We start from the raw sequence: 22,430 nt of genomic DNA on the forward strand, positions 1-22,430 counted from the left end.
GAGTTTTCAAAGCATATGAGGCCTCCGGTCGCGATGAGGTGAGGAACTAGGTCTTTTTCTGTGGTCTCCACAGGGGATTCAGACATCCTTTCGTCTTGGGAAATGCAAGACGAGCCTGCATTGAAGTCACTGCAGGGATATCCGGCCTTATTTCGAGTCAGGGCATCGCGGTGTCCATTCCACTTGAGACCGCAAACTCAGGGTCCCTCTCACATACCTAGACCTGAGAGAAGCCTCCTCTTGAGGTGCTTGTGGTAAGGTGGTATTCCTCTGGAGTCGAAGCTAGGGACTATCCTCTCATTTCGAGTTGATTTTTGGTCCACGGAGCTCTTTCGTGTGGCTATAGTGACCTCAGGATCCCTCTAGCCTTGAAACAGTGTTCTTGGGGTTTCTCTGGAGTGCCATCAAGGAAATCAAGGCTCCTTTCATGTGTGATGTTCAACATGGAATTGCTATGCACGCAGTGCAGGGGAATCGGGCCTCTTCTCGCGGCGAGGGGGAAGTCTCATCATTTTTCTCGAGTTGCAGCGGGAACCTGGGGTATATTCTCGAGTTACGATGGGGATGGACTTTTACACACATGTTTGTTCAGCGACGTCAGGATTCCTGCCTAGTTGCGAGGGACAACTCGGGATTCTCCTCGAGGCTTGGCAGGGCAATTAGGACGCCTCTCCAGCTGAGGCGGGAGACCAAGGGTCCCTTTCCACGTGCCACAGGAATCCTGGGACTCCTATCAAGTTTCACGAGGAGTCAGGCATCGTCTCCGTTGGAGGCACTGACCTCCGCGTACCTCTGGAGTTTTCAAAGGATGTGAGGCCTCCGGTCGCGATGAGGTGGGGAACTAGGTCTTTCTCTGTGGTCTCCACAGGGGATTCAGACATCCTTTCATCTTGGGAAATGCAAGACGAGCCTGCATTGAAGTCACTGCAGGGATATCCGGCCTTATTTCGAGTCAGGGCATCGCGGTGTCCATTCCACTTGAGACCGCAAACTCAGGGTCCCTCTCACATACCTAGACCTGAGAGAAGCCTCCTCTTGAGGTGCTTGTGGTAAGGTGGTATTCCTCCGGAGTCGAAGCCAGGGACTATCCTCTCATCTCGAGTTGATTTTTGGTCCACGGAGCTCTTTCGTGTGGCTATAGTGACCTCAGGATACCTCTAGCCTTGAAACAGTGTTCTTGGGGTTTCTCTGGAGTGCCATCAAGGAAATCAAGGCTCCTTTCATGTGTGATGTGCAACATGGAATTGCTATGCACGCAGTGCAGGGGAATCGGGCCTCATCACGCGGCGAGGGGGAAGTCTCATCGTTTTTCTCGAGTTGCAGCAGGAACCTGGGTTATATTCTCGAGTTACGATGGGGATGGCACTTTTACACACATGTTTGTTCAGCGACGTCAGGATTCCTGCCTAGTTGCGAGGGACAACTCGGGATTCTCCTCGAGGCTTGGCAGGGCAATTAGAACGCCTCTCCAGCTGAGGCGGGAGACCAAGGGTCCCTTTCCACGTGCCACAGGAATCCTGGGACTCCTATCAAGTTTCACGAGGAGTCAGGCATCGTCTCCGTTGGAGGCACTGACCTCCGCGTACCTCTGGAGTTTTCAAAGGATGTGAGGCCTCCGGTCGCCATGAGGTGGGGAACTAGGTCTTTCTCTGTGGTCTCCACAGGGGATTTAGACATCCTTTCATCTTGGGAGATGCAAGACGAGCCTGCATTCAAGTCACTGCAGGGATATCCGGCATTATTTCGCGTCAGGGCATCGCAGTGTCCATTCCACTTGAGGCCGCAAACTCAGGGTCCCTCTCACATACCTAGAGCTGAGAGAAGCCTCCTCTTGAGGTGCTTGTGGTAAGGTGGTATTCCTCTGGAGTCAAGCCAGGGACTATCCTCTCATCTCGAGTTGATTTTTGGTCCACGGAGCTCTTTCGTGTTGCTACAGTGACCTCAGGATCCCTCTAGCCTTGAAGCAGTGTTCTTGGGGTTTCTCTGGAGTGCCATGAAGGAAATCAAGGCTCCTTTCATGTATGATGTGCAACACGGAATTGCTCTGCATGTAGTGCAGGGGAATCGGGCCTCATCTCGCGGCGAGGGGGAAGTCTCATGGTTTTTCTCGAGTTACGGCAGGAAGCTGGGGTATATTCTCGAGTTACGACGGGGATGGCCCTTTCACCCACGTGTTTGTTCAGCGACGTCAGGACTCCTGCCTAGCTGCGAGGGACAAATCGGGATTCTCCTCGAGGCTTGGCAGGGCAATTGGGACGCCTCTCCAGCTGAGGCGGGAGACCAAGGGTCCCTTTCCACGTGCCACAGGAATCCTGGGACTCCTATCAAGTTTCACGAGGAGTCAGGCATCGTCCCTTTTGGAGGCACTGATCTCAGTGTACCTCTGGAGTTTTCAAAGGATTTGAGGCCTCCGGTCACGATGAGGTGGGGAACTAGGTCTTTCTCTGTGGTCTCCACAGGGGATTGAAACATCCTTTCATCTTTGCAGATGCAAAACGAGCCGGCATTCAAGTCACTGCAGAGATATCTGGCTTTATTTCGAGTCAGGGCATCGCGGTGTCCATTCCACTTGAGGCCGCAAATTCAGGGTCCCTCTCACATACCTAGAGCTGAGAGAAGCATCCTCTTGAGGTGCTTGTGGTAAGGTGGTATTCCTCTGGAGTCGAAGCCAGGGATTAACCTCTCATCGCGAGTTGACTTTTGGTCCACGGAGCTCTTTCGTGTTGCTACAGTGACCTCAGGATGCCTCTAGCCTTGATACAGTGTTCTTGGGGTTTCTCTGGAGTGCCATCAAGGAAATCAAGGCTCCTTTCATGTGTGATGTGCAACACGGAATTGCTCTGCACGCAGTGCAGGGTATCGGGCCTCATTTTGCGGCGAGGGGCAAGTCTCATGGTTTTTCTCGAGTTGCCCCGGGAACCTGGGCTATATTCTCGAGTTACGACGGGGATGGCCCTTCCACACACGTGTTTGTTCAGCGACGTCAGGACTCCTGCCTAGTTGCGAGGGACAACTCGGGATTCTCCTCGAGGCTTGGCAGTTCAATTGGGACGCCTCTCCAGCTGAGGCGGGAGACCAAGTGTCCCTTTCCACGTGCCAAAGGAATCCTGGGACTCCTATCAAGTTTCACGAGGAGTCAGGCATCGTCTCCTTTGGAGGCACTGATCTCCGCGTACCTCTGGAGTTTTCAAAGGATGTGAGGCCTCCTGTCGCGATGAGGCGGGGAATTAGGTCTTTCTCTGAGGTCTCCACAGGGGATTCAGACATCCTTTCGTGTTGGGAGATGCAAGACGAGCCTGCATTCAAGTCACTGCAGGGATATCCGGCCTTATTTCGAGTCAGGGCATCGCGGTGTCCATTCCAATTGAGGCTGCAAACTGAGGGTCCCTCTCACATACCTAGAGCGGAGAGAAGCCTCCTCTTGAGGTGCTTGTGGTAAGGTGGTATTGCTCTGGAGTCGAAGCCAGGGACTAACCCCTCATCTCGAGTTGATTTTTGGTCCACGGTGCTCTTTCGTGTTGCTACAGTGACCTCAGGATCCCTCTCGCCTTGAAACAGTGTTCTTGGGGTTTCTCTAGAGTGCCATCAAGGAAATCAAGGCTCCTTTCATGTGTGATGTGCAACACGGAAATGCTCTGCACGTAGTGCTGGGGAATCGGGCCTCATTTTGCTTCGAGAGGGAAGTCTCATGGTTTTTCTCGACTTGCGGTGGGAACCTGGGGTATATTCTCGAGTTACGAGGGTGATGGCCTTTCCACACACGTGTTTGTTCAGCGACGTCAAATCTTCTGCCTAGCTGCGAGGGACAACTCGGGATTCTCCTCGAGGCTTAGCAGGGCAATTGGGATGCCTCTCCAGCTGAGGCGGGAGACCAAGGGTCCCTTTCCACGTGCCACAGGAATCCTGGGACTCCTATCAAGTTTCACGAGGAGTCAGGCATCGTCTCCTTTGGAGGCACTGATGTCCGCGTACCTCTAGAGTTTTCAAACGATGTGAGGCCTCTGGTCGCCATGAAGTGGGGAACTAGGTCTTTCTCTGTGGTCTCCACAGGGAATTCAGACATCCTTTCATCTTGGGAGATGCAAGACGAGCCGGCATTCAAGTCACTGCAGGGATATCCGGCCTTATTTCGCGTCAGGGCATCGCAGTGTCCATTCCACTTGAGGCCGCAAACTCAAGGTCCCTCTCACATAGCTAGAGCTGAGAGGAGCCTCCTCTTGAGGTGCTTGTGGTAAGATGGTATTCCTCTGGAGTCGAAGCCAGGGACTAACCTCGTATCTCGAGTTGATTTTTGGGCCCCGGAGCTCTTTCGTGTGGCTACAGTGACCTCAGGATCCATCTAGCCTTGAAACAGTGTTGTTGGGGTTTCTCTGGAGTGCCATTAAGGAAATCAAGGCTCCTTTCATGTTTGATGTGCAACACGGAATTGCTCTGCATGCAGTGCAGGGGAATCGGGCCTCATCTCACGGCGAGGGGGATGTCTCATGGTTTTTCTCGAGTTGCGGCGGGAACCTGGGGTATATTCTCGAGTTATGACGGGGATGGCCCTTCCACCCACGTGTTTATTCTGCGACGTCAGGACTCCTGCCTAGTTGCGAGGGACAACTCGGGATTCTCCTCGAGGCTTGGCAGGGAAATTGGAACGCCTCTCCAGCTGAGACGGGAGACCAAGTGTCCCTTTCCACGTGCCACAGGAATCCTGGGACTCCTATCAAGTTTCACGAGGAGTCAGGCATCGTCTCCTTTGGAGGCACTGATCTCCGCGTACCTCTGGAGTTTTCAAAGGATGTGAGGCCTCCGGTCGCGATGAGGTGGGGAACTAGGTCTTTCTCTGTGGTCTCCACAGGGGATTCAGACATCCTTTCGTCTTGGGAGATGCAAGACGAGCCTGCATTCAAGTCACTGCAGGGATATCAGGCCTTATTTCGAGTCAGGGCGTCGCGGTGTCCATTCCACTTGAGGCCACAAAATCAGGGTCCCTCTCACATAGCTAGAGCTGAGAGAAGCCTCCTGTTGAGGTGCTTGTGGTAAGGTGGTATTCCTCTGGAGTCGAAGCCAGGGACTAACCTCTCATCTCGAGTTGATTTTTGGTCCAAGGAGCTCTTTCGTGTTGCTACAGTGACCTCAGGATGCCTCTAGCCTTGAAACAGTGTTCTTGGGGTTTCTCTGGAGTGCCATCAAGGAAATCAAGGCTCCTTTCAAGTGTGATGTGCAACACGGAATTGCTCTGCACGCAGTGCAGGGGAATCGGGCCTCATCTCGCGGCGAGGGGGAAGTCTCATGGTTTTTCTCGAGTTGCGGCGGGAACCTGGGGTTTATTCTCGAGTTAAGACGGGGATGGCCCTTCCACACAAGTGTTTGTTCAACGACGGCAGGACTCCTGCCTAGTTGCGAGGGAAAACTCGGGATTCTCCTCGAGGCTTGGCAGGGCAATTGGGACGCCTCTCCAGCTGAGGCGGGAGACCAAGGGTCCCTTTCCACGTGCCACAGGAATCCTGGGACTCCTGTCAAGTTTCACGAGGAGTCAGGCATCGTCTCCTTTGGAGGCACTGATCTCTGCGTACCTCTGGAATTTTCAAAGGATGTGAGGCCTCCGGTCGCGATGAGGTTTGGAACTAGGTCTTTCTCTGTGGTCTCCACAGGGGATTCAGACATCCTTTCGTCTTGGGAGATGCAAGACGAGCCTGCATTCAAGTCACTGCAGGGATATCCGGCCATATTTCGAGTCAGGGCATCGTGGTGTCCATTCCACTTGAGGCCGCAAATTCAGGGTCCCTCTCACATACCTAGAGCTGAGAGAAGCCTCCTCTTGAGGTGCTTGTGGTAAGGTGGTATCCCTCTGGAGTCGAAGCCAGGGTCTAACCTCTCATCTCGAGTTGATTTTTGGTCCACGGGGCTCTTTCGTGTTGCTACCGTGACCTCAGGATCCCTCTACCCTTGAAACAGTGTTCTTGGGGTTTCTCTGGAGTGCCATCAAGGAAATCAAGGCTCCTTTCATGGGTGATGTGTAAGACGGAATTGCTCTGCACGCAGTGCAGGGGAATCGGGCCTCATCTAGCGGCGAGGGGGAAGTCTCATAGTTTTTCTCGAGTTGCGGCTTGAACCTTGGGTATATTCTCGAGTTACGACGGGGATGGCCCTTCCACCCACGTGTTTGTTCAGCGACGTCAGGACTCCTGCCTAGTTGCGAGGGACAACTCGGGATTCTCCTTGACGCTTGGCAGGGCAATTGGGACGCCTCTCCAGCTGAGGCGGGAGACCAAGGGTCCCTTTCCACGTGCCACAGGTATCCTGGGACTCCTATCAAGTTTCACGAGCAGTCAGGCATCGTCTCCTTTGGAGGCACTGATGTCCGTGTACCTCTGGAGTTTTCAAAGGATGTGTGGCCTCTGGTCGCCATGAAGTGTGGAACTAGGTCTTTCTCTGTGGTCTCCACAGGGGATTCACACATCCTTTCATCTTGGGAGATGCAAGACGAGCCGGCATTCAAGTCACTGCAATGATATCCGGCCTTATTTCGAGTCAGGGCATCGCGGTGTCCATTCCACTTGAGGCCGCAAACTCAGGGTCCCTCTCACATAGCTAGAGCTGAGAGAAGCCTCCTCTTGAGGTGCTTGTGGTAAGGTGGAATTCCTCTGGAGTCGAAGCAAGGGACTAACCTCTCATCTCGAGTTGATTTTTGGTCCACGGAGCTCTTTCGTGTTGCTACAGTGACCTCAGGATCCCTCTAGCCTTGAAACAGTGTTCTTGGGGTTTCTCTGGAGTGCCATCAAGGAAATCAAGGGTCCTTTCATGTTTGATGTGCTACACGGAATTGCTTTGAATGCAGTTCAGGGGAATCGGGCCTCATCTTGCGGCGAGGGGGAAGTCTCATGGTTTTTCTCTAGTTGCGGCGGGAACCTGGGGTTTATTCTCGAGTTACGACGGGGATGGCCCTTCCACACAAGTGTTTGTTCAACGACGGCAGGACTCCTGCCTAGTTGCGAGGGAAAACTCGGGATTCTCCTCGAGGCTTGGCAGGGCAATTGGGACGCCTCTCCAGCTGAGGCGGGAGACCAAGGGTCCCTTTCCACGTGCCACAGGAATCCTGGGACTCCTGTCAAGTTTCACGAGGAGTCAGGCATCGTCTCCTTTGGAGGCACTGATCTCTGCGTACCTCTGGAATTTTCAAAGGATGTGAGGCCTCCGGTCGCGATGAGGTTTGGAACTAGGTCTTTCTCTGTGGTCTCCACAGGGGATTCAGACATCCTTTCGTCTTGGGAGATGCAAGACGAGCCTGCATTCAAGTCACTGCAGGGATATCCGGCCATATTTCGAGTCAGGGCATCGTGGTGTCCATTCCACTTGAGGCCGCAAATTCAGGGTCCCTCTCACATACCTAGAGCTGAGAGAAGCCTCCTCTTGAGGTGCTTGTGGTAAGGTGGTATCCCTCTGGAGTCGAAGCCAGGGTCTAACCTCTCATCTCGAGTTGATTTTTGGTCCACGGGGCTCTTTCGTGTTGCTACCGTGACCTCAGGATCCCTCTACCCTTGAAACAGTGTTCTTGGGGTTTCTCTGGAGTGCCATCAAGGAAATCAAGGCTCCTTTCATGGGTGATGTGTAAGACGGAATTGCTCTGCACGCAGTGCAGGGAAATCGGGCCTCATCTAGCGGCGAGGGGGAAGTCTCATAGTTTTTCTCGAGTTGCGGCTTAAACCTTGGGTATATTCTCGAGTTACGACGGGGATGGCCCTTCCACCCACGTGTTTGTTCAGCGACGTCAGGACTCCTGCCTAGTTGCGAGGGACAACTCGGGATTCTCCTTGACGCTTGGCAGGGCAATTGGGACGCCTCTCCAGCTGAGGCGGGAGACCAAGGGTCCCTTTCCACGTGCCACAGGTATCCTGGGACTCCTATCAAGTTTCACGAGCAGTCAGGCATCGTCTCCTTTGGAGGCACTGATGTCCGTGTACCTCTGGAGTTTTCAAAGGATGTGAGGCCTCCGGTCGCGATGAGGTGGGGAACTAGGTCTTTCTCTGTCGTCAGCACAGGGGATTTAGACATCCTTTCATCTTGGGAGATGCAAGACGAGCCTGCATTCAAGTCACTGCAGGCATATCCGGCCTTATTTCGCGTCAGGGCATCGCAGTGTCCATTCCACTTGAGGCCGCAAAATCAGGGTACCTCTCACATACCTAGAGCTGAGAGAAGCCTCCTCTTGAGGTGCTTGTGGTAAAGTGCTATTCCTCTGGAGTCAAGCCAGGGACTAACCTCTCATCTCGAGTTGATTTTTGGTCCACGGAGCTCTTTCATGTTGCTACAGTGACCTCAGGATCCCTCTAGCCTTGAAACAGTGTTCTTGGGGTTTCTCTGGAGTGCCATCAAGGAAATCAAGGCTCCTTTCATGTGTGATGTGCAACACGGAATTGCTCTGCACGCAGTGCAGGGGAATCGGGCGTCATCTCGCGGCGAGGGGGAAGTCTCATGGTTTTTCTCGATTTGCGGCGGGAACCTGGGGTATATTCTCGAGTTACGACGGGGAAGGCCCTTCCACACACGTGTTTGTTCAGCGACGTCAGCACTCCTGCCTAGTTGTGAGGGACAACTCGGGATTCTCTTCGAGTCTTGGCAGGGCAATTTGGAGGCCTCTCCAGCTGAGGCGGAGACCAAGTGTCCCCTTCCACGTGCCACAGGAATCCTGGGACTCCTATCAAGTTTCACGAGGAGTCAGGCATCGTCTCCTTTGGAGGCACTGATTTCCGCGTACCTCTGGAGTTTTCAAAATATGTGAGGCCTCCAGTCGCGATGAGGTGGGGAACTAGGTCTTTCTCTGTGGTCTCCACAGGGGATTCAGACATCCTTTCGTCTTGGGAGATGCAAGACGAGCCTGCATTCAAGTCACTGCAGGGATATCCGGCCTTATTTCGAGTCAGGGCATCGCGGTGTCCATTCCACTTGAGGCCGCAAACTCAGGGTCCCTCTCACATACCTAGAGCTGAGAGAAGCCTCCTCTTGAGGTGCTTGTGGTAAGGTGGTATTCCTCTGGAGTCGAAGCCAGGGACTAACCTCTCATCTCGAGTTGATTCTTGGTCCACGGAGCTCTTTCGTGTTGCTTCAGTGACCTCAGGATCCCTCTAGCCTTGAAACAGTGTTCTTGGGGTTTCTCTGGAGTGCCATCAAGGAAATCAAGGCTCCTTTCATGTGTGATGTGCAACACGGAATTGCTCTGCACGCAGTGCAGGGAAATCGGGCCTCATCTCGCGGCGAGGGGGAAGTCTCATGGTTTTTCTCGAGTTGGTGCGGGAACCTGGGGTATATTCTCGAGTTACGACGGGGATGGCCCTTCCACCCACGTGTTTCTTCAGCCATGTCAGGACTCCTGCCTAGTTGCGAGGGTCAATTCGGGATTCTCCTCGAGGCTTGGCAGGGCAATTGGGACGCCTCTCCAGCTGAGGCGGGAGACCAAGGGTCCCTTTACACGTGCCACAGGAATCCTGGGACTCCTATCAAGTTTCACGAGGAGTCAGGCATCGTCCCTTTTAGAGGCACTGATCTCAGCGTACCTCTGGAGTTTTCAAAGGATTTGAGGCCTCTGGTCGCGATGAGGTGGGGAACTGGGTCTTTCTCTGTGGTCTCCACCGGGGATTCAAACATCCTTTCATCTTTGCAGATGCAAAACGAGCAAGCATTCAAGTCACTGCAGAGATATCTGGCCTTATTTCGAGTCAGGGCATCGCGGTGTCCATTCCACTTGAGGCCGCAAACTCAGGGTCCCTCTCACATACCTAGAGCTGAGAGAAGCCTCCTCTTGAGGTGCTTGTGGTAAGGTGGAATTCCTCTGGATTCGAAGCCAGCGACTAACCTCTCATCTCGAGTTGATTTTCGGTCCATGGAGCTCTTTCGTGTTGCTACAGTGACCTCAGGATCCTTCTAGCCTTGAAACAGTGTTCTTGGGGTTTCTCTGGAGTGCCATCAAGGAAATCAAGGCTCCTTTCATGTGTGATGTGCAACACGGAATTGCTCTGCACGCAGTGCAGGGTATCGGGCCTCATCTCGCGGCGAGGGGGAAGTCTCATGGTTTTTCTCGAGGTGCGATGGAAACCTGGGGTATATTCTCGAGTTATGAAAGGGATTGCCCTTCCACACACATGTTTGTTCAGCGACGTCAGGACTCCTGCCTAGTTGCGAGGGACAACTCGGGATTCTCCTCGAGGCTTTGCTGGGCAATTGGGACGCCTCTCCAGCTGAGGCGTGAGACCAAGGGTCCCTTTCCACGTGCCACAGGAATCCTGGGACTCCTATCAAGTTTCACGAGGAGTCAGGCATCGTCTCCTTTGGAGACACTGATCTCCGCGTACCTCTGGAGTTTTCAAAGCATATGAGGCCTCCGGTCGCGATGAGGTGAGGAACTAGGTCTTTTTCTGTGGTCTCCACAGGGGATTCAGACATCCTTTCGTCTTGGGAAATGCAAGACGAGCCTGCATTGAAGTCACTGCAGGGATATCCGGCCTTATTTCGAGTCAGGGCATCGCGGTGTCCATTCCACTTGAGACCGCAAACTCAGGGTCCCTCTCACATACCTAGACCTGAGAGAAGCCTCCTCTTGAGGTGCTTGTGGTAAGGTGGTATTCCTCTGGAGTCGAAGCTAGGGACTATCCTCTCATTTCGAGTTGATTTTTGGTCCACGGAGCTCTTTCGTGTGGCTATAGTGACCTCAGGATACCTCTAGCCTTGAAACAGTGTTCTTGGGGTTTCTCTGGAGTGCCATCAAGGAAATCAAGGCTCCTTTCATGTGTGATGTTCAACATGGAATTGCTATGCACGCAGTGCAGGGGAATCGGGCCTCTTCTCGCGGCGAGGGGGAAGTCTCATCGTTTTTCTCGAGTTGCAGCGGGAACCTGGGGTATATTCTCGAGTTACGATGGGGATGGACTTTTACACACATGTTTGTTCAGCGACGTCAGGATTCCTGCCTAGTTGCGAGGGACAACTCGGGATTCTCCTCGAGGCTTGGCAGGGCAATTAGGACGCCTCTCCAGCTGAGGCGGGAGACCAAGGGTCCCTTTCCACGTGCCACAGGAATCCTGGGACTCCTATCAAGTTTCACGAGGAGTCAGGCATCGTCTCCGTTGGAGGCACTGACCTCCGCGTACCTCTGGAGTTTTCAAAGGATGTGAGGCCTCCGGTCGCGATGAGGTGGGGAACTAGGTCTTTCTCTGTGGTCTCCACAGGGGATTCAGACATCCTTTCATCTTGGGAAATGCAAGACGAGCCTGCATTGAAGTCACTGCAGGGATATCCGGCCTTATTTCGAGTCAGGGCATCGCGGTGTCCATTCCACTTGAGACCGCAAACTCAGGGTCCCTCTCACATACCTAGACCTGAGAGAAGCCTCCTCTTGAGGTGCTTGTGGTAAGGTGGTATTCCTCCGGAGTCGAAGCCAGGGACTATCCTCTCATCTCGAGTTGATTTTTGGTCCACGGAGCTCTTTCGTGTGGCTATAGTGACCTCAGGATACCTCTAGCCTTGAAACAGTGTTCTTGGGGTTTCTCTGGAGTGCCATCAAGGAAATCAAGGCTCCTTTCATGTGTGATGTGCAACATGGAATTGCTATGCACGCAGTGCAGGGGAATCGGGCCTCATCACGCGGCGAGGGGGAAGTCTCATCGTTTTTCTCGAGTTGCAGCAGGAACCTGGGTTATATTCTCGAGTTACGATGGGGATGGCACTTTTACACACATGTTTGTTCAGCGACGTCAGGATTCCTGCCTAGTTGCGAGGGACAACTCGGGATTCTCCTCGAGGCTTGGCAGGGCAATTAGAACGCCTCTCCAGCTGAGGCGGGAGACCAAGGGTCCCTTTCCACGTGCCACAGGAATCCTGGGACTCCTATCAAGTTTCACGAGGAGTCAGGCATCGTCTCCGTTGGAGGCACTGACCTCCGCGTACCTCTGGAGTTTTCAAAGGATGTGAGGCCTCCGGTCGCCATGAGGTGGGGAACTAGGTCTTTCTCTGTGGTCTCCACAGGGGATTTAGACATCCTTTCATCTTGGGAGATGCAAGACGAGCCTGCATTCAAGTCACTGCAGGGATATCCGGCATTATTTCGCGTCAGGGCATCGCAGTGTCCATTCCACTTGAGGCCGCAAACTCAGGGTCCCTCTCACATACCTAGAGCTGAGAGAAGCCTCCTCTTGAGGTGCTTGTGGTAAGGTGGTATTCCTCTGGAGTCAAGCCAGGGACTATCCTCTCATCTCGAGTTGATTTTTGGTCCACGGAGCTCTTTCGTGTTGCTACAGTGACCTCAGGATCCCTCTAGCCTTGAAGCAGTGTTCTTGGGGTTTCTCTGGAGTGCCATGAAGGAAATCAAGGCTCCTTTCATGTATGATGTGCAACACGGAATTGCTCTGCATGTAGTGCAGGGGAATCGGGCCTCATCTCGCGGCGAGGGGGAAGTCTCATGGTTTTTCTCGAGTTACGGCAGGAAGCTGGGGTATATTCTCGAGTTACGACGGGGATGGCCCTTTCACCCACGTGTTTGTTCAGCGACGTCAGGACTCCTGCCTAGCTGCGAGGGACAAATCGGGATTCTCCTCGAGGCTTGGCAGGGCAATTGGGACGCCTCTCCAGCTGAGGCGGGAGACCAAGGGTCCCTTTCCACGTGCCACAGGAATCCTGGGACTCCTATCAAGTTTCACGAGGAGTCAGGCATCGTCCCTTTTGGAGGCACTGATCTCAGTGTACCTCTGGAGTTTTCAAAGGATTTGAGGCCTCCGGTCACGATGAGGTGGGGAACTAGGTCTTTCTCTGTGGTCTCCACAGGGGATTGAAACATCCTTTCATCTTTGCAGATGCAAAACGAGCCGGCATTCAAGTCACTGCAGAGATATCTGGCTTTATTTCGAGTCAGGGCATCGCGGTGTCCATTCCACTTGAGGCCGCAAATTCAGGGTCCCTCTCACATACCTAGAGCTGAGAGAAGCATCCTCTTGAGGTGCTTGTGGTAAGGTGGTATTCCTCTGGAGTCGAAGCCAGGGATTAACCTCTCATCGCGAGTTGACTTTTGGTCCACGGAGCTCTTTCGTGTTGCTACAGTGACCTCAGGATGCCTCTAGCCTTGATACAGTGTTCTTGGGGTTTCTCTGGAGTGCCATCAAGGAAATCAAGGCTCCTTTCATGTGTGATGTGCAACACGGAATTGCTCTGCACGCAGTGCAGGGTATCGGGCCTCATTTTGCGGCGAGGGGCAAGTCTCATGGTTTTTCTCGAGTTGCCCCGGGAACCTGGGCTATATTCTCGAGTTACGACGGGGATGGCCCTTCCACACACGTGTTTGTTCAGCGACGTCAGGACTCCTGCCTAGTTGCGAGGGACAACTCGGGATTCTCCTCGAGGCTTGGCAGTTCAATTGGGACGCCTCTCCAGCTGAGGCGGGAGACCAAGTGTCCCTTTCCACGTGCCAAAGGAATCCTGGGACTCCTATCAAGTTTCACGAGGAGTCAGGCATCGTCTCCTTTGGAGGCACTGATCTCCGCGTACCTCTGGAGTTTTCAAAGGATGTGAGGCCTCCTGTCGCGATGAGGCGGGGAATTAGGTCTTTCTCTGAGGTCTCCACAGGGGATTCAGACATCCTTTCGTGTTGGGAGATGCAAGACGAGCCTGCATTCAAGTCACTGCAGGGATATCCGGCCTTATTTCGAGTCAGGGCATCGCGGTGTCCATTCCAATTGAGGCTGCAAACTGAGGGTCCCTCTCACATACCTAGAGCGGAGAGAAGCCTCCTCTTGAGGTGCTTGTGGTAAGGTGGTATTGCTCTGGAGTCGAAGCCAGGGACTAACCCCTCATCTCGAGTTGATTTTTGGTCCACGGTGCTCTTTCGTGTTGCTACAGTGACCTCAGGATCCCTCTCGCCTTGAAACAGTGTTCTTGGGGTTTCTCTAGAGTGCCATCAAGGAAATCAAGGCTCCTTTCATGTGTGATGTGCAACACGGAAATGCTCTGCACGTAGTGCTGGGGAATCGGGCCTCATTTTGCTTCGAGAGGGAAGTCTCATGGTTTTTCTCGACTTGCGGTGGGAACCTGGGGTATATTCTCGAGTTACGAGGGTGATGGCCTTTCCACACACGTGTTTGTTCAGCGACGTCAAATCTTCTGCCTAGCTGCGAGGGACAACTCGGGATTCTCCTCGAGGCTTAGCAGGGCAATTGGGATGCCTCTCCAGCTGAGGCGGGAGACCAAGGGTCCCTTTCCACGTGCCACAGGAATCCTGGGACTCCTATCAAGTTTCACGAGGAGTCAGGCATCGTCTCCTTTGGAGGCACTGATGTCCGCGTACCTCTAGAGTTTTCAAACGATGTGAGGCCTCTGGTCGCCATGAAGTGGGGAACTAGGTCTTTCTCTGTGGTCTCCACAGGGAATTCAGACATCCTTTCATCTTGGGAGATGCAAGACGAGCCGGCATTCAAGTCACTGCAGGGATATCCGGCCTTATTTCGCGTCAGGGCATCGCAGTGTCCATTCCACTTGAGGCCGCAAACTCAAGGTCCCTCTCACATAGCTAGAGCTGAGAGGAGCCTCCTCTTGAGGTGCTTGTGGTAAGATGGTATTCCTCTGGAGTCGAAGCCAGGGACTAACCTCGTATCTCGAGTTGATTTTTGGGCCCCGGAGCTCTTTCGTGTGGCTACAGTGACCTCAGGATCCATCTAGCCTTGAAACAGTGTTGTTGGGGTTTCTCTGGAGTGCCATTAAGGAAATCAAGGCTCCTTTCATGTTTGATGTGCAACACGGAATTGCTCTGCATGCAGTGCAGGGGAATCGGGCCTCATCTCACGGCGAGGGGGATGTCTCATGGTTTTTCTCGAGTTGCGGCGGGAACCTGGGGTATATTCTCGAGTTATGACGGGGATGGCCCTTCCACCCACGTGTTTATTCTGCGACGTCAGGACTCCTGCCTAGTTGCGAGGGACAACTCGGGATTCTCCTCGAGGCTTGGCAGGGAAATTGGAACGCCTCTCCAGCTGAGACGGGAGACCAAGTGTCCCTTTCCACGTGCCACAGGAATCCTGGGACTCCTATCAAGTTTCACGAGGAGTCAGGCATCGTCTCCTTTGGAGGCACTGATCTCCGCGTACCTCTGGAGGTTTCAAAGGATGTGAGGCCTCCGGTCGCGATGAGGTGGGGAACTAGGTCTTTCTCTGTGGTCTCCACAGGGGATTCAGACATCCTTTCGTCTTGGGAGATGCAAGACGAGCCTGCATTCAAGTCACTGCAGGGATATCAGGCCTTATTTCGAGTCAGGGCGTCGCGGTGTCCATTCCACTTGAGGCCACAAAATCAGGGTCCCTCTCACATAGCTAGAGCTGAGAGAAGCCTCCTGTTGAGGTGCTTGTGGTAAGGTGGTATTCCTCTGGAGTCGAAGCCAGGGACTAACCTCTCATCTCGAGTTGATTTTTGGTCCACGGAGCTCTTTCGTGTTGCTACAGTGACCTCAGGATGCCTCTAGCCTTGAAACAGTGTTCTTGGGGTTTCTCTGGAGTGCCATCAAGGAAATCAAGGCTCCTTTCAAGTGTGATGTGCAACACGGAATTGCTCTGCACGCAGTGCAGGGGAATCGGGCCTCATCTCGCGGCGAGGGGGAAGTCTCATGGTTTTTCTCGAGTTGCGGCGGGAACCTGGGGTTTATTCTCGAGTTAAGACGGGGATGGCCCTTCCACACAAGTGTTTGTTCAACGACGGCAGGACTCCTGCCTAGTTGCGAGGGAAAACTCGGGATTCTCCTCGAGGCTTGGCAGGGCAATTGGGACGCCTCTCCAGCTGAGGCGGGAGACCAAGGGTCCCTTTCCACGTGCCACAGGAATCCTGGGACTCCTGTCAAGTTTCACGAGGAGTCAGGCATCGTCTCCTTTGGAGGCACTGATCTCTGCGTACCTCTGGAATTTTCAAAGGATGTGAGGCCTCCGGTCGCGATGAGGTTTGGAACTAGGTCTTTCTCTGTGGTCTCCACAGGGGATTCAGACATCCTTTCGTCTTGGGAGATGCAAGACGAGCCTGCATTCAAGTCACTGCAGGGATATCCGGCCATATTTCGAGTCAGGGCATCGTGGTGTCCATTCCACTTGAGGCCGCAAATTCAGGGTCCCTCTCACATACCTAGAGCTGAGAGAAGCCTCCTCTTGAGGTGCTTGTGGTAAGGTGGTATCCCTCTGGAGTCGAAGCCAGGGTCTAACCTCTCATCTCGAGTTGATTTTTGGTCCACGGGGCTCTTTCGTGTTGCTACCGTGACCTCAGGATCCCTCTACCCTTGAAACAGTGTTCTTGGGGTTTCTCTGGAGTGCCATCAAGGAAATCAAGGCTCCTTTCATGGGTGATGTGTAAGACGGAATTGCTCTGCACGCAGTGCAGGGGAATCGGGCCTCATCTAGCGGCGAGGGGGAAGTCTCATAGTTTTTCTCGAGTTGCGGCTTGAACCTTGGGTATATTCTCGAGTTACGACGGGGATGGCCCTTCCACCCACGTGTTTGTTCAGCGACGTCAGGACTCCTGCCTAGTTGCGAGGGACAACTCGGGATTCTCCTTGACGCTTGGCAGGGCAATTGGGACGCCTCTCCAGCTGAGGCGGGAGACCAAGGGTCCCTTTCCACGTGCCACAGGTATCCTGGGACTCCTATCAAGTTTCACGAGCAGTCAGGCATCGTCTCCTTTGGAGGCACTGATGTCCGTGTACCTCTGGAGTTTTCAAAGGATGTGTGGCCTCTGGTCGCCATGAAGTGTGGAACTAGGTCTTTCTCTGTGGTCTCCACAGGGGATTCACACATCCTTTCATCTTGGGAGATGCAAGACGAGCCGGCATTCAAGTCACTGCAATGATATCCGGCCTTATTTCGAGTCAGGGCATCGCGGTGTCCATTCCACTTGAGGCCGCAAACTCAGGGTCCCTCTCACATAGCTAGAGCTGAGAGAAGCCTCCTCTTGAGGTGCTTGTGGTAAGGTGGAATTCCTCTGGAGTCGAAGCAAGGGACTAACCTCTCATCTCGAGTTGATTTTTGGTCCACGGAGCTCTTTCGTGTTGCTACAGTGACCTCAGGATCCCTCTAGCCTTGAAACAGTGTTCTTGGGGTTTCTCTGGAGTGCCATCAAGGAAATCAAGGGTCCTTTCATGTTTGATGTGCTACACGGAATTGCTTTGAATGCAGTTCAGGGGAATCGGGCCTCATCTTGCGGCGAGGGGGAAGTCTCATGGTTTTTCTCTAGTTGCGGCGGGAACCTGGGGTTTATTCTCGAGTTACGACGGGGATGGCCCTTCCACACAAGTGTTTGTTCAACGACGGCAGGACTCCTGCCTAGTTGCGAGGGAAAACTCGGGATTCTCCTCGAGGCTTGGCAGGGCAATTGGGACGCCTCTCCAGCTGAGGCGGGAGACCAAGGGTCCCTTTCCACGTGCCACAGGAATCCTGGGACTCCTGTCAAGTTTCACGAGGAGTCAGGCATCGTCTCCTTTGGAGGCACTGATCTCTGCGTACCTCTGGAATTTTCAAAGGATGTGAGGCCTCCGGTCGCGATGAGGTTTGGAACTAGGTCTTTCTCTGTGGTCTCCACAGGGGATTCAGACATCCTTTCGTCTTGGGAGATGCAAGACGAGCCTGCATTCAAGTCACTGCAGGGATATCCGGCCATATTTCGAGTCAGGGCATCGTGGTGTCCATTCCACTTGAGGCCGCAAATTCAGGGTCCCTCTCACATACCTAGAGCTGAGAGAAGCCTCCTCTTGAGGTGCTTGTGGTAAGGTGGTATCCCTCTGGAGTCGAAGCCAGGGTCTAACCTCTCATCTCGAGTTGATTTTTGGTCCACGGGGCTCTTTCGTGTTGCTACCGTGACCTCAGGATCCCTCTACCCTTGAAACAGTGTTCTTGGGGTTTCTCTGGAGTGCCATCAAGGAAATCAAGGCTCCTTTCATGGGTGATGTGTAAGACGGAATTGCTCTGCACGCAGTGCAGGGAAATCGGGCCTCATCTAGCGGCGAGGGGGAAGTCTCATAGTTTTTCTCGAGTTGCGGCTTAAACCTTGGGTATATTCTCGAGTTACGACGGGGATGGCCCTTCCACCCACGTGTTTGTTCAGCGACGTCAGGACTCCTGCCTAGTTGCGAGGGACAACTCGGGATTCTCCTTGACGCTTGGCAGGGCAATTGGGACGCCTCTCCAGCTGAGGCGGGAGACCAAGGGTCCCTTTCCACGTGCCACAGGTATCCTGGGACTCCTATCAAGTTTCACGAGCAGTCAGGCATCGTCTCCTTTGGAGGCACTGATGTCCGTGTACCTCTGGAGTTTTCAAAGGATGTGTGGCCTCTGGTCGCCATGAAGTGTGGAACTAGGTCTTTCTCTGTGGTCTCCACAGGGGATTCACACATCCTTTCATCTTGGGAGATGCAAGACGAGCCGGCATTCAAGTCACTGCAATGATATCCGGCCTTATTTCGAGTCAGGGCATCGCGGTGTCCATTCCAATTGAGGCCGCAAACTCAGGGTCCCTCTCACATAGCTAGAGCTGAGAGAAGCCTCCTCTTGAGGTGCTTGTGGTAAGGTGGAATTCCTCTGGAGTCGAAGCAAGGGACTAACCTCTCATCTCGAGTTGATTTTTGGTCCACGGAGCTCTTTCGTGTTGCTACAGTGACCTCAGGATCCCTCTAGCCTTGAAACAGTGTTCTTGGGGTTTCTCTGGAGTGCCATCAAGGAAATCAAGGGTCCTTTCATGTTTGATGTGCTACACGGAATTGCTTTGAATGCAGTTCAGGGGAATCGGGCCTCATCTTGCGGCGAGGGGGAAGTCTCATGGTTTTTCTCTAGTTGCGGCGGGAACCTGGGGTATATTCTCGAGTTACGACGGGGATGGCCCTTCCACACACGTGTTTGTTCAGCGACGGCAGGACTCCTGCCTAGTTGCGAGGGACAACTTGGGATTCTCCTCGAGGCTTGGCAGGGCAATTGGGACTCCTCTCCATCTGAGGCGGGAGACCAAGGGTCCCTTTCCACGTGCCACAGGAATCCTGGGACTCCTATCAAGTTTCACGAGGAGTCAGACATTGTCTCCTTTGGAGGCACTGATCTCCGCGTACCTCTGGAGTTTTCAAAGGATGTGAGGCCTCCGCTCGCGATGAGGTTTGGAACTAGGTCTTTCTCTGTGGTCTCCACAGAGGATTCAGACATCCTTTCGTCTTGGGAGATGCAAGACGAGCCTGCATTCAAGTCACTGCAGGGATATCCGGCCTTATTTCGAGTCAGGGCATTGTGGTGTCCATTCCACTTGTGGCCGCAAAGTCAGGGTCCCTCTCACATACCTAGAGCTGAGAGAAGCCTCCTCTTGAGGTGCTTGTGGTAAGGTGGTGTTCCTCTGGAGTCGAAGCCAGGGTCTAACCTCTCATCTCGAGTTGATTTTTGGTCCACGGAGCTCTTTCGTGTTGCTACCATGACCTCAGGATCCCTCTACCCTTGAAACAGTGTTCTTGGGGTTTCTCTGGAGTGCCATCAAGGAAATCAAGGCTCCTTTCATGTGTGATCTGCAAGACGGAATTGCTCTGCACGCAGTGCAGGGGAATCGGGCCTCATCTAGCGGCGAGGGGGAAGTCTCATGGTTTTTCTCGAGTTGCGGCTTGAACCTTGGGTATATTCTCGAGTTACGACGGGGATGGCCCTTCCACCCACGTGTTTGTTCAGCGACGTCAGGACTCCTGCCTAGTCGCGAGGGACAACTCGGGATTCTCCTTGAGGCTTGGAAGGGCAATTGGGACGCCTCTCCAGCTGAGGCGGGAGACCAAGGGTCCCTTTCCACGTGCCACAGGTATCCTGGGACTCCTATCAAGTTTTACGAGCAGTCAGGCATCGTCTCCTTTGGAGGCACTGATGTCCGCGTACCTCTGGAGTTTTCAAAGGATGTGAGGCCTCTGGTCGCCATGAAGTGTGGAACTAGGTCTTTCTCTGTGGTCTCCACAGGGGATTCACACATCCTTTCATCTTGGGAGATGCAAGACGAGCCTGCATTCAAGTCACTGCAGGGATATCCGGCCTTATTTCGAGTCAGGGCATCGCGGTGTCCATTCCACTTGAGGCCGCAAACTCAGGGTCCCTCTCACATACCTAGAGCTGAGAGAAGCCTCCTCTTGAGGTGCTTGTGGTAAGGTGGTATTCCTCTGGAGTCGAAGCCAGGGACTAACCTCTCATCTCGAGTTGATTTTTGGTCCACGGAGCTCTTTTGTGTTGCTACAGTGACCTCAGGATCCCTCTAGCCTTGAAAGAGTGTTCTTGGGGTTTCTCTGGAGTGCCATCAAGGAAATCAAGGCTCCCTTCATGTTTGATGTGCAACACGGAATTACTCTGCATGCAGGGCAGGGGAATCGGGCCTCATCTCACGGCGAGGGGGAAGACTCATGGTTTTTCTCGAGTTGCGGCGAGAACCTGGGGTATATTCTCGAGTTACGAAGGGGATGGCCCTTCCAGCCACGTGTTTGTTCAGCGACGTCAGGAGTCCTGCCTAGTTGCGAGGGACAACTCGGGATTCTCCTCGAGGCTTGGCAGGGCAATTGGAACGCCTCTGCAGCTGAGGCGGGAGACCAAGGGTCCCTTTCCACGTGCCACAGGAATCCTGGGACTCCTATCAAGTTTCACGAGGAGTCAGGCATCGTCTCCTTTGGAGGCACTGATCTCCGCGTACCTCTGGAGTTGTCAAAGGATGTGAGGCCTCCGGTCGCGATGAGGTGGGGAACTAGGTCTTTCTCTGTGGTCTCCACAGGGGATTCAGACATCCTTTCGTCTTCGGAGATGCAAGACGAGCCTGCATTCAAGTCCCTGCAGGGATATCCGGCCTTATTTCGAGTCAGGGCATCGCGGTGTCCATTCCACTTGAGGCCGCAAACTCAGGGTCCCTCTCACATAGCTAGAGCTGAGAGAAGCCTCCTCTTGAGGTGCTTGTGGTAAGGTGGTATTCCTCTGGAGTCGAAGCAAGGGACTAACCTCTCATCTCGAGTTGATTTTTGGTCCACGGAGCTCTTTCGTGTTGCTACAGTGACCTCAGGATCCCTCTAGCCTGGAAACAGTGTTCTTGGGGTTTCTCTGGAGTGCCATCAAGGAAATCAAGGCTCCTTTCATGTGTGATGTGCAACACGGAATTGCTCTTCATGCAGTGCAGGGTAATCGGGCCTCATCTCACGGCGAGGGGGAAGACTCATGTTTTTTCTCGAGTTGCGGCGAGATCCTGGGGTATATTCTCGAGTTACGAAGGGGATGGCCCTTCCACCCACGTGTATCTTCAGCGACGTCAGGACTCCTGCCTAGTTGCGAGGGACAACTCGGGATTCTCCTCGAGGCTTGGCAGGGAAATTGAGACGCCTCTCCAGCTGAGGCGGGAGACCAAGGGTCCCTTTCCACGTGCCACAGGAATCCTGGGGCTCCTAAGAAGTTTCACTAGGATTAAGGCATCGTCTCCTTTGGAGGCACTGATCTCCGCATACCTCTGGAGCTTTCAAAGGATGTGAGGCCTCCAGTCGCGATGAGGTGGGGAACTAGGTCTTTCTCTGTGGTCTCCACATGGGATTCAGACATCCTTTCATCTTGGGAGATGCAAGACGAGCCTGTATTCAAGTCACTGCAGGGATATCCGGCCTTATTTCGAGTCAGGGCATCGCGGTGTCCATTCCACTTGAGGCCGCAATCTCAGGGTCCGTCTCACATAGCTAGAGCTAAGAGAAGCCTCCTCTTGAGGTGCTTGTGGTAAGGTGGTATTCCTCTGGAGTCGAAGCCAGGGACTAACCTCTCATCTCGAGTTGATTTTTGGTCCATGGAGCTCTTTCGTGTTGCTTCAGTGACCTCAGGATCCCTCTAGCCTTGAAACAGTGTTCTTGGGGTTTCTCTGGAGTGCCATCAAGGAAATCAAGGCTCCTTTCATGTGTGATGTGCAACACGGAATTGCTCTGAATGCAGTGCAGGGGAATCGGGCCTCATCTCGCTGCGAGGGGGAAGTCTCATGGTTTTTCTCGAGTTGCGGTGGGAACCTGGGGTATATTCTCGAGTTACGACGGGGATGGCCCTTCCACCCACGTGTTTGTTCAGCGACGTCAGGACTCCTGCCTAGTTGCGAGGGACAACTCGGGAATCTCCTCGAGGCTTGGCAGGGCAATTGGGACGCCTCTCCAGCTGAGGCGGGAGACCAAGGGTCCCTTTCCACGTGCCACAGGAATCCTGGGAATCCTATCAAGTTTCACGAGAAGTCAGGTACCGTCTCCTTTGGAGGCACTAATCTCCGCGTACCTCTGGAGTTTTCAAAGGATGTGAGGCCTCCGGTCGCGATGAGGTGGGGAACTAGGTCTTTCTCTGTGGTCTCCACAGGGGATACAGACATCCTTTCGTCTTGGGAGATGCAAGACGAGCCTGCATTCAAGTCACTGCAGGGATATCCGGCCTTAT

This window comes from Cervus elaphus, chromosome 27, assembly GCF_910594005.1.
Source record: "Cervus elaphus chromosome 27, mCerEla1.1, whole genome shotgun sequence".
Classification (NCBI taxonomy): Eukaryota; Metazoa; Chordata; class Mammalia; order Artiodactyla; family Cervidae; genus Cervus; species Cervus elaphus.